This window comes from Pelobates fuscus, chromosome 3 (assembly GCF_036172605.1).
Source record: "Pelobates fuscus isolate aPelFus1 chromosome 3, aPelFus1.pri, whole genome shotgun sequence".
Lineage (NCBI taxonomy): Eukaryota > Metazoa > Chordata > Amphibia > Anura > Pelobatidae > Pelobates > Pelobates fuscus.
In genome coordinates this window covers 405,018,696-405,030,675 of record NC_086319.1, presented here as the reverse complement: position 1 = coordinate 405,030,675, position 11,980 = coordinate 405,018,696, and the positions used below count along the sequence as shown (strand labels likewise).

The following is an 11,980-nucleotide window of genomic DNA, read 5'->3' as shown; positions in this document are numbered from 1 at the left end:
TTAACCTTTCTACCTGGAGGGTCAAATGTTCTTCTAAAAGCAGTTACAAAGGCGTTATAGTTATAAACTAATGGGTTATCGTTCTCCCATAATGGGTTGGCCCATCTCAGAGTTTTCTCAATAAGTAGGGTGATAATAAATCCTACCTTTGCCCTATCTGTAGGATAAGAGCGAGGCTGCAATTCAAAATGGATACTAATTTGGTTTAAGAAACCACGACACTTCTCAGGAGCCCCACCATAGCGTACTGGGGGGGTAATGCGAGAAGAAGCACCCACTGTGGCTACCTCTAGACCTGAACCGGCAGGAGAAACAGGGGTATTAAGTATCTCCTCTGGTGGGTTATTGGCACGAGATAATAGAGCCTGTAGCGCAAGCGCCATCTGATCCATTCTGTGATCCATGGCTGCAAACCTAGGATCAGGAGAGGCAAGCTGACTGTTTGTACTCGCAGGATCCATTGGCCCTGTCGTAATGTCAGGATCGGGACAGGGATCCAACACGCAGAGTACAAACAGTAGCCAGATACGTATACCGGACCTTAGAATGGCCGGACTAACGTAAGAAGCACAGTATAGAATGGTCAAAGACAAGCCGAGGTCGAGGGTAACAGAAGACAGGTAAGCGAGAGACAAGCCGAATCAAGGGTAACAGAGATAAGCAGAGTAAGGAAAACAAGCCGGGTCAAAACCAAAAGGGATAATAGAATACACAAGCACTGAGTGACTAGAACAAGCTAGAACCACGACAGGGCAATGAGCTAATGAAAGAAGCTCTGTTAAATACCCTGTTCAGAGCAGTAACCACGCCTCCGAGGCGTCTTGATTGGTCCTGCAGCAATTGACTGACAGGTCGTTCCGGGGGAGTGTCCTGATGACTACTTCCTGCCTAGATGCTGTAAAAGGCAGTCACTCCCTCGCGGCCGGCCTAGCATGACCGGATAGACCGCGGGGAAGGGAGCCATCAGACCGTCTGGATGGAGGAACAGCTAAGTCTCTACCTCTTTCGGAGGTAGAGACCACAGGTACATTGACACCTAGTCACCCGGGAGGAGGCATACTATTATATGGGGTGTGGACAATGGCATGTCCATTACCCCCTATTTTATTAGTAGTTGGCTGTCTACCTAATGGGTGGAAGACAGGGGGACTCTAGGCCCCCCTTTTATTATTAGCATTTGGGCCCCTACCCGTAGTCCCTTTGTTAGGCCAGTGGAGGGGACTATTGGCCACCCTTTTATATTTGCAAGTGCTGGCCAGACCCAAATATTTTTTAAAAACATTTCACCACTGGCTGCAAGCTTTGCCAGCAAGCAAATAGTTCTTCAAATTATCATTCACTTGCAGATGCCGGATGCATTCAGTTTATCTTCGGTCGCTATGCGGCTGTTGATAAATCTCTGACTCTGATGCTGTAAATTGGTTTGGATGCAAAAATCACTGATTTTATCGACACTTCAGAACGAATGTTAAAAATCGGTCAAACCAGCCAAATCCTGACCGCATTTGGCTTTAGAAAATCTGCTAATTGACAATGCGGTCAGAATTCGGTCAATTTCGTCAGATTCTGTGCATTCGGACAAAATCCAGTGTTTAGTAAACACCGCTCATGAGGTAATTCTTAAACAATAAACAGATTTTAGGTTATATTAGTAAATACGTTTAGAAAACAAAATCTCATTAAGAAACCCCCAGATAATTGGAAATATTAGTTAAATCAGCTCAGGGCTCCAGAGGCATTCTCCCTCTGATAAATTTTTTTAAATATAAATATATTTTTTTATTTGCCGAAATGAGAGAGGCTTTGAGTTTCTACATTTTTATTTAAATTTATTACATTAAATATTGTCCGGGTTATTCGCTAATGTGTGAATTGTCAAGAATTCAAAGTGATTTCAAATTCAATTTCAAATTTAAGACAAAATAGCCAAACAGGAAAATGTCCCCACGTCGGACATTATTTTCGGCTTTTTAAGACTAAAATATGAAATATACTTAAATTCCTGTCAATTCCCACTTTAGTCAATAACTTTACACTTGTTTACCAAGTTGGTGGCTGATTTCATTTGATTCAGTTTCCCCAAACTGGTGATTTTTCCCAGATCTTGCGTACAAGATAAATTCCCAATATCACAACTACATTTAGCCTTGTGAGTTTATCTCAGCGATCACAATGGAGGTTAAAGAATAACAATATGCTAAATGCATCAAATCAAAGCGATAAGAGCGTGGATAAGCACTTGGTAACTGAACAGAGGTACAAATGGTAGCAGCTCCCCTGAAAACTAGAGGGCTCCCTCTAATCCCTAAGAAGTGAAACAGGGCATAACATACAGGTAGCTCTCAAATAAAATACCTAAATAAATATTGAGATATGACAGAAATATCAGTAAGAGTAGAATGTGCTGCTTGTTATTATTAAATAGGACTAGGTGTTTGTGATTTCAGGCACAGGAGCCGAACCATATACTTTTATTATTTTAATTTTTTATTTTATCTGGCATCCTGATTATCATCCCCGGCTCTCGGACAAAGAATCTCAGGTGGGGATTGTACCACCCATGCATGCTGCTCCAAACAATTTAAATAGGTATTTTTTTTTACTTTCTCCTTACCCTTATACTCACCTACAGAGAGCACTATTTTTGTTTGTTTTCTTTTCTTTTGGGTGATCCATAAGGAGAATAATTTGCTGCAGATGGGAAAGTGCCATACATCTATAGTATATTCTATTCTATATTCTATTCTTGGAGACGTTAAGTCTGGCCTTTCTAAGGTCCGGTTATACGTCATACTTAGTCCTAGGTGTGACACATTACTGAGTGCTGGATCAACTTGTAATCCTGACACATACACATGTAAATTTTCCAACTCACATTTTTCAGCGCTATAAGCCAGCATACAGTGGTATAAACTCCACTTATAGATTGCATAGATTCTATGCAATCTATAAGTGGAGTTTATACCACTGTATGCTGGCTTATAGCGCTGAAAAATGTGAGTTGGAAAATTTACATGTGTATGTGTCAGGATTACAAGTTGATCCAGCACTCAGTAATGTGTCACACCTAGGACTAAGTATGACGTATAACCGGACCTTAGAAAGGCCAGACTTAACGTCTCCAAGAATAGTCAAAATACTTGCCGAGGTCAGGGACACAAAATCAGACACAAAGATGAGGGAAAGCCAAAAGTCAAGGATACCAGATATCAGGGATGTCAAAACAAAGCCAAAGTCAAATACCAGAAAATCCGGATCAGGAACGCACTCTCGGATAACCATAGGCATGAAACCTCGACAGGGCAATGAGCAAGAGGAGATTTCTGTTTAAGTACCCCTCCTCTGGATCCGATTGGCTGTAACCGTCCTTTGACCCCAAAAGTAATTACCAGGTTTCCAAGTGCATGATTGCTGCTTGGCACAACTTTTCCTGTCAGGACAGTAATGTTGCTCGGCACAACTTTTCCTGTCAGGAACGTAATGTTGCTCGGCACAACTTTTCCTGTCAGGACAGTAATTTTGCTTGGCCCAACTTTTCCTGTCAGGACAGTAATGTTGCTTGGCCCAACTTTTCCTGTCAGGACGGTAATGTTGCTCGGCACACCTTTTCCTGTCAGGACAGTAAATGCCGTTAACCACATTTTTATGTGCAGATGAATACGTGACAGTATGACGCCTGTAACTCTGTATGCACTGATATACTACACTATTGTTTTTTTTTTTTTCTCTGCTTCATTTTACATGTTCCAATGACCACAACCTTGACTGGAAGCTTTTGTGATGTTCTTCTTTTAGCAAGAAAATAACTCTTGGGACTTGGTGCCAATATTGTTATTAGTAAATATTTGTGTATGTCCTTGGTAAATATTGTTATTATCATATTGGATTTTTTTCTGCCATATCTCTATTTATCTAGCTTTTTATTTGAGCGCTACCTGTATTTTATCCTCTAAATGCTTCAAACATTTATGTCAGGAGCCCATCTATGGAATATTCTAGTTGTCTTATTTTCCAGTCCGGTGCTCATACAGTATTGCTAAGCTTATTATATAAAGTACTGCTAGGTATCAGTGTGTTTTCTCATATGTTAGCTGACATTGATTTCACAGATGCTGTAATATATTATTCTCTCACATTGATCCAAGGACAATTCTGACAAACACTTTGGAGTAAAAAATATTCCCCCCTCCCCCATTTTTAGCCTATATCACCACGTAACTATGTAACTCATTGTATATGTCATTAATTTATTGTATTTTATATAACTTTATTATTGATTTCATTTTTTTTAATAAAGAATAAAGGGACATTAATCATCTGTAACCATGTACACCAAGAAAATAAAAATAAGAAAATGACATTTAAAGCATTTAAATTGGACAAATCAGAGGCATCTTATGTAAGATATAAGGAAGCCAATAATTAATGCAAAAAGGCGATTAGATTTTTTAAACTTCAAAATGAGAAAATGATAGCCAAAGAGAGTAAAACCAACCCCAAGACATTTTTAAAGTACATAAATTCTAAAACAAGAGAAAAAATGAAAGTGTAGGTACACTGAAAACAGCAATGGGTTTGTTAGTTAATTAAGAAAGAGGCACACATGTTAACTAACTATTTTCCTAGGTATATTAAGAGAAACCTCTGGCAAGAGATATGAAAATGAATTTGCAGAAAAAATTGTGATGACTCAAGACAAGGTGCTGCAGCAACTAAAGAAAGTTAATATAAACAAAGATCCAGGGCCTGACAGTATTCATCTACGAGTACTTAGGGAACTAAGTGTGGAAACAATTGAACCTGTCTTTCAAGATTCTTTTCTTTCTTTCAGGAATTATACCGGAGGACTGGAGGAAGGTAGATGTGGTTCCTATATTCAAAAAGAGTGCATTGTCAAGCAACAGTTTCTAAGCACAGTAATACGACCAGCATAATTTACTGGTAAGACCACACCTTGAATATGCTGTGCATAAGAAGGGTATTATAGAACTATAAAAAGGAATGGAACTTTATAGTTATTAATACTGTTAACACGTGTAAATCTGTTTATTGTAGAAAAACAGAGCATCAAAAGACATGTGATAGCATTATACAAATATATTCGGGGCCAATACAAACAATTGTTTGCAAATATATTCATAAACAGGACACAAGGGCACGCATTTAGAATGGAAGAAAGGAGATTTAGTCTAAGGCAAAGGAAAAACAATTTTTAGGGTGAAAACAATAAGGATATGGAATCCTCTGCCTGAAGAGGTGGTTTTATCAGAGTCTGTGCAGATGTTTGAACAGCAACTGGGTAAATAGTTGCAAAAACATAATATTCAGAAACATGTTTTTTAGTGTGTGGGGTAATAGCTTCTTGATCCAAAGAGAGATCGACTGCCATTCTGGGGTCAAGAAGAAATAGTATTTTTTTAGTTTGTTGCAAAACTGGAAGCGCTTCAAACTGGGTTTTTGCCTTTTTTTTGGATCAATAGCAAAAACAGATGTGAGAAAGACTGAACTTGATGAACACATGTCTCTTTTCAGCTATGTGACTATCTAAATACCAGATGGCATGACTCTGACGTGAATGCAACCTTCATTGACTCACAGTTAGCCCAGCTAAAAAGAGTGCCCATTTCCTACCATTCAGTTGAACTCTTCAGCTTCCAGTGGATTTTCCATTGAACTCAATTGGCTTCCAAAAAGCGAAAACAGGATCCTCCCATATTCAGATGCTAAATAAAAGATATGACAAAAAGGTTGGTAAGACCCTGTTTTATTATGCAAACAAAATTTGAGTACAGCCTTATATGAATAAATTACAGAACTGAAAAGGGGCATTAGTGGCTTCCAAAATGAAATAGAGGAATAAAAGAGTTTAGTTACAGAAACAGATTCAAAAAAATAATTAAAAGAATAAATTTGCTTATACTAGATGAGAGGTATGTTTGAGGGAATATGATAACATACAATCATATATAGGGTTATTAGAAAGGACATTTTACCAACAGCGGGGAAAAGGGTTCATTCCAGCAAGACAATAAAGATATAAAACTATCCATCTGGAGAGGTTTACTGTAATGGAAGCCATTAATAAAAGGGCTAAACTTTTTTTTAGCAGGACAAAATGATGGATAACAGTTAACGTGGGCATTATAATATAATGATAACTTGGTCATCCAGGATGACATCTGCCTTGATCATTTTGAATTCAAGGAGAAAGTTTTTGTTTTTTCTGAAAATAAAATCTGCATTATCTTTTTGTCCTGAGAGGTACATGAAAGGCCTTTCCAAAAACATTGTTGCTAAATTAGTTAATTGCAGCTCTGCATGAGCGGGGGCATATTTAATTGGCTATTCTCACTACCTATTGGGTGATAGGCAGGGGGGGAGCACCTCCTGCTAACTAATTTGTAGGGAGAGTGATACATCATTTTGGCTGCAGGAAGAGACTACTTCTAATAGCTTAAAGGAGTTCCCTTCTAATGTCTACAACATGAAAACATCTTCCTCGATGTCCTAAACCATTCTATTGGTTATATTGTTGGCTTTTAGCATAACTGAATTTTGTGCAAATTTGACTGCTTTATATCTATGTTTTGTATATTCAAAATCATTTTATAAACCCAAAAGGCTTTTATAAATGTAAGCTAACCCAGCTGAGAATACATCATGTCATTCTATGGCTTGAGTTCATCCCATTGTATCAGCCACTGAGCTCTAGTATATGATTAGTGATGTAACGAACTGTTCGCCGGCGAATAGTTCCCGGCAAACATAGCGTGTTCGCGTTCGCCACGGTGGGCGAACACATGCGCGGTTCGATCCGCCCCCTATTCGTCATCATTGAGTAAACTTTGACCCTGTGCCTCACAGTCAGCAGACACATTCCAGCCAATCAGCAGCAGACCCTCCCACCTCCTGTACAGCATCCATTTTAGATTCATTCTGAAGCTGCATTCTTAGATAGAGGAGGGAAAGTGTAGCTGCTGCTCATTTGATAGGGAAATGGATAGCTAGGTTAGTGTATTCAGTGTCCACTACAGTCCTGAAGGACTCATCTGATCTCTGCTGTAAGGACAGCACCCCAAAAAGCCCTTTTTAGGGCTAGAACATCTGCTTTTTTTCCTGTGTAATGTAATTGCAGTTGCCTGCCTGCCAGCTTCTGTGTCAGGCTCACAGTGGATACTGTGCCCACTTGCCCAGTGTCACCACTCATATCTGGTGTCACAATAGCTTGCATTTAAAAACAAAAAACATTTTTTCACTGTAATAGATTGAATAGCAGTTAGTTGTCTGCAAGCGTCTGTGTGTCAGGCCTACAGCGTGCACTCTGCCAACCTCTACCAGTGCACAGTGCCACTCATATCTGGTGTCACAATAGCGTGCATTTAAAAACAAATTTTTTTTTTCACTGTTATAGATTGAATAGCAGTTAGTTGTCTTCAAGCGTGTGTGTCAGGCCTACAGCGTCTACTCTGCCAACCTCTGCCAGTGCACAGTGCCACTCATATCTGGTGTCACAATAGCGTGCATTTAAAAACAAAGCATTTTTTTTCACCGTTATAGATTGAATAGCAGTTAGTTGTCTGCAAGCGTCTATGAGTCAGGCCAACAGCGTGTACTCTGCCAACCTCTGCCAGTGCACAGTGCAACTCATATCTGGTGTCACAATTGCGTGCATTTAAAAACCCCAAAACTTTTTTTTCACTGTCATAGATTGAATAGCAGTTAGTTGTCTGCAAGCGTCTGTGTGTCAGGCCAACAGCGTGTACTCTGCCAACATCTGCCAGTGCACATTGCCACTCATATCTGGTGTCACAATAGCGTGCATTTAAAACCAAAAAACTTTTTTCACTGTCATAAATTGAATAGCAGTTAGTTGTCTTCAAGCGGGTGTCAGGCCTACAGCGTGTACTCTGCCAACCTCCGCCAATGCACATTGCCACTCATATCTGGTGTCACAATAGCGTGCATTTAAAACCCAAAAACTTTTTTCACTGTTATAGATTGAATAGCAGTTAGTTGTCTTCAAGTGGGTGTCAGGCCTACAGCGTGTACTCTGCCAACCTCTGCCAGTGCACATTGCCACTCATGTCTGGTGTCACAATAGCGTGCATTTAAAAAAAAATAAAAAATGTAGTTGTTATAGATTGAATAGCAGTTAGTTGTCTTCAAGCGCGTGTGTCAGGCCTACAGCATGTACTCTGTGAACCTCTGCCAGTGCACAGTGCCACTCATATCTGGTTTCACAATAGCGTGCATTCAAAAACAATTTTTTTTTTCACTGTAAGAGTTGGCAAGGTTTTGCATTTGGCGTATTGCTCAAGGTTCTTCTTGATTTTTCACTCAGGTGGTAGAACATCATGCTTGGCGACATTCTTTTCTTGACCTAAAGCAGCCCATCAATGCAGTGCTGTGATATATTTATTCCAGAAGATGTATGAAGAATCTTGCGAAGTGTGGAGTTTGTGAGCTCCCAAACATAGCTCAATGTTTAACCCCGCTCCAAAGAGGATAATGCCTTTTTGCAAGTGCTTCCTTTTCTTGGATAATCTTCAGGCAACCTTCTCCTTATGTCAACCGATCCGTGTCAAAATAGGTGAAGTTTTTCACTTGGTCTCGCATTTAGGATTCCTGGTTTTTCAGAAATAGAGGTGAAAACTAATCTTTTTAGGAAACCCTACAAAATGCCAAGAACTTTTGGTTGTCTTGTGTTACCCAGTCTAGAGCGAATGGTTGCCTTGTGTTTCCCACTCTAGAGTAAAAGTGACAGGGCTTCCCATATGGTCTAGCGGTTAGGATTCCTGGTTTTCACCCAGGCGGCCCGGGTTCGACTCCCGGTATGGGAATTGTCCTTAGCTTTTCTTCATCAGCCACCTTTTAATCTCACATATATAAGTAGATATCTCTGGTTTATTATTCTATCCGCACCGGATTGACGATTGCTCCTAGGCAGACTATCAAAAGGTCTCCAAAAATGTCAGCATTTCATTATATGGGAAAATCAGTCAATCAAAAGATTCTCAAGAGAAGCTAAACAATTTATAATTTAACCAGGCATGGCAAGGTTTTGCATTTGGCGTATTGCTCAAGGTTCTTCTTGATTTTTCACTCAGGTGGTAGAACATCTTGCTTGGCGACTTTCTTTTCTTGACCTAAAGCAGCCCATCAATGCAGTGCTGTGATATATTTATTCCAGAAGATGTATGAAGAATCTTGCGAAGTGTGGAGTTTGTGAGCTCGCAAACATAGCTCAATGTTTAAACCCGCTCCAAAGAGACTAATGCCTTTTTGCAAGTGCTTCCTTTTCTTGGATAATCTTCAGGCAACCTTCTCCTTATGTCAACCGATCTGTGTCAAAATAAGTGAAGTTTTTCACTTGGTCTCGCATTTAGGATTCCTGGTTTTTCAGACATAGAGGTGAAAACTAATCTTTTTAGGAAACCCTACAAAATGCCAAGAACTTTTGGTTGTCTTGTGTTACCCACTCTAGAGCGAAGGTGACAAAGCTTTCCATATGGTTGTCTTGTGTTTCCCACTCTAGAGTAAAAGTGACAGAGCTTCCCATATGGTCTAGCGGTTAGGATTCCTGGTTTTCACCCAGGCGGCCCGGGTTCGACTCCCGGTATGGCAATTGTCCTTAGCTTTTCTTCATCAGCCATCTTTTAATCTCACCTATATAAGTAGATGTCTGTGGTTTACTATTCTATCCGCACCAGATTGACGATTGCTCCTAGGCAGACTATCGAAAGAAACCTCATATTCCAATACCTCCTGGATGAGAGAATTTACTACCCGATATCTTTTATGTGCACAGAACAGGACTTTTCTAAAGAACACATCAACATTCAATAAACAAAATGTCAACATTTGGCAGGGAAAAAAATGACTTTTGCTTGAAATGGAAATTGACGCTTCTGCCTAAAGCACAAGAAAGCGGCCATTGAGGATTATATGCAGATAGATTTTTTTTTTACCAATCCAGGACCTTCCAATGAAGTCATGTCTTGCAAACAGGAAAAAAAAATAGATTTAAGGCACCTTGCATTAACATCAAGACACAGACGCTCTAATAGTTTTACTCGCCTAAACCCTTTTAAGGCATATTGCTGATATCAAAGAAGGCCACGCCACCTTTGCAAAAACTTACTTCCTCCAAGAGCACATTAGAACGGGTGCTTTTAGCTTCCGCAAGGTTGCCAAAACCTTTCTTTTCAGTGATAGATTTTACTCCCAAGTATCTTTTGGACACAGGGAACATGACAGCAAAGGTGCCAAAAGGTCTGCAAAAATGTCAGCATTTCATTATATGGGAAAATCAGTCAATCAAAAGATTCTCCAGAGAAGCTAAACAATTTATCATTTAACCAGGCATGGCAAGGGTTTGCATTTGGCGTATTGCTCAAGGTTCTTCTTGATTTTTCACTCAAGTGGTAGAACATCATGCTTGGCGACTTTCTTTTCTTGACCTAAAGCAGCCCATCAATGCAGTGCTGTGATATATTTATTCCAGAAGATGTATGAAGAATCTTGCGAAGTGTGGAGTTTGTGAGCTCGCAAACATAGCTCAATGTTTAAACCCGCTCCAAAGAGGATAATGCCTTTTTGCAAGTGCTTCCTTTTCTTGGATAATCTTCAGGCAACCTTCTCCTTATGTCAACCGATCCGTGTCAAAATAAGTGAAGTTTTTCACTTGGTCTCGCATTTAGGATTCCTCGTTTTTCAGACATAGAGGTGAAAACTAATCTTTTTAGGAAACCCTACAAAATGCCAAGAACTTTTGGTTGTCTTGTGTTACCCACTCTAGAGCGAAGGTGACAAAGCTTTCCATATGGTTGTCTTGTGTTTCCCACTCTAGAGTAAAAGTGACAGAGCTTCCCATATGGTCTAGCGGTTAGGATTCCTGGTTTTCACCCAGGCAGCCCGGGTTCGACTCCCGGTATGGGAATACTGGGTAGCTTTTCTTCATCAGCCACCTTTTAATCTCACATATATAAGTAGATGTCTCTGGTTTATTATTCTATCCGCACCGGATTGATGATTGCTCCTAGGCAGAGTATTAAAAGAAACCTCATATTCCAATACCTCCTGGATGAGAGAATTTACTACCCGTTATCTTTTATGTGCACAGAACAGGACTTTTCTAAAGAACACATCAACATTCAATAAACAAAATGTCAACATTTGGCAGGGAAAAAAATGACTTTTGCTTGAAATGGAAATTGACGCTTCTGCCTAAAGCACAAGAAAGCGGCCATTGAGGATTATATGCAGATAGGTTTTTTTTTTACCAATCCAGGACCTTCCAATGAAGTCATGTCTTGCAAACAGGAAAAAAAAAATAGATTTAAGGCACCTTGCATTAACATCAAGACACAGACGCTCTAATAGTTTTACTCGCCTAAACCCTTTTAAGGCATATTGCTGATATCAAAGAAGGCCACGCCACCTTTGCAAAAACTTACTTCCTCCAAGAGCACATTAGAACGGGTGCTTTTAGCTTCCGCAAGGTTGCCCAAGGTTCTTCTTGATTTTTCACTCAGGTGGTAGAACATCATGCTTGGCGACTTTCTTTTCTTGACCTAAAGCAGCCCATCAATGCAGTGCTGTGATATATTTATTCCAGAAGATGTATGAAGAATCTTGCGAAGTGTGGAGTTTGTGAGCTCCCAAACATAGCTCAATGTTTAACCCCGCTCCAAAGAGCATAATGTCTTTTTGCAAGTGCTTCCTTTTCTTGGATAATCTTCAGGCAACCTTCTCCTTATGTCAACCGATCCGTGTCAAAATAAGTGAAGTTTTTCACTTGGTCTCGCATTTAGGATTCCTGGTTTTTCAGACATAGAGGTGAAAACTAATCTTTTTAGGAAACCCTACAAAATGCCAAGAACTTTTGGTTGTCTTGTGTTACCCACTCTAGAGCGAAGGTGACAAAGCTTTCCATATGGTTGTCTTGTGTTTCCCACTCTAGAGTAAAAGTGACAGAGCT

General features: G+C 39.8%; 2 non-coding genes across 2 annotated transcripts; both read left to right on the top strand.

The window, feature by feature from the left end:
* The first annotated feature begins 8,768 nt into the window (after nucleotides 1–8,768).
* On the top strand, nucleotides 8,769–8,840 carry TRNAE-UUC (transfer RNA glutamic acid (anticodon UUC)). The gene has a single exon. It is a non-coding gene; the product is annotated as a tRNA-Glu (tRNA).
* A 2,027-nt stretch (nucleotides 8,841–10,867) lies between these two features.
* TRNAE-UUC (transfer RNA glutamic acid (anticodon UUC)) lies at nucleotides 10,868–10,939 on the top strand. Its single transcript has one exon. It is a non-coding gene; the product is annotated as a tRNA-Glu (tRNA).
* The last annotated feature ends 1,041 nt before the right edge of the window (nucleotides 10,940–11,980 follow it).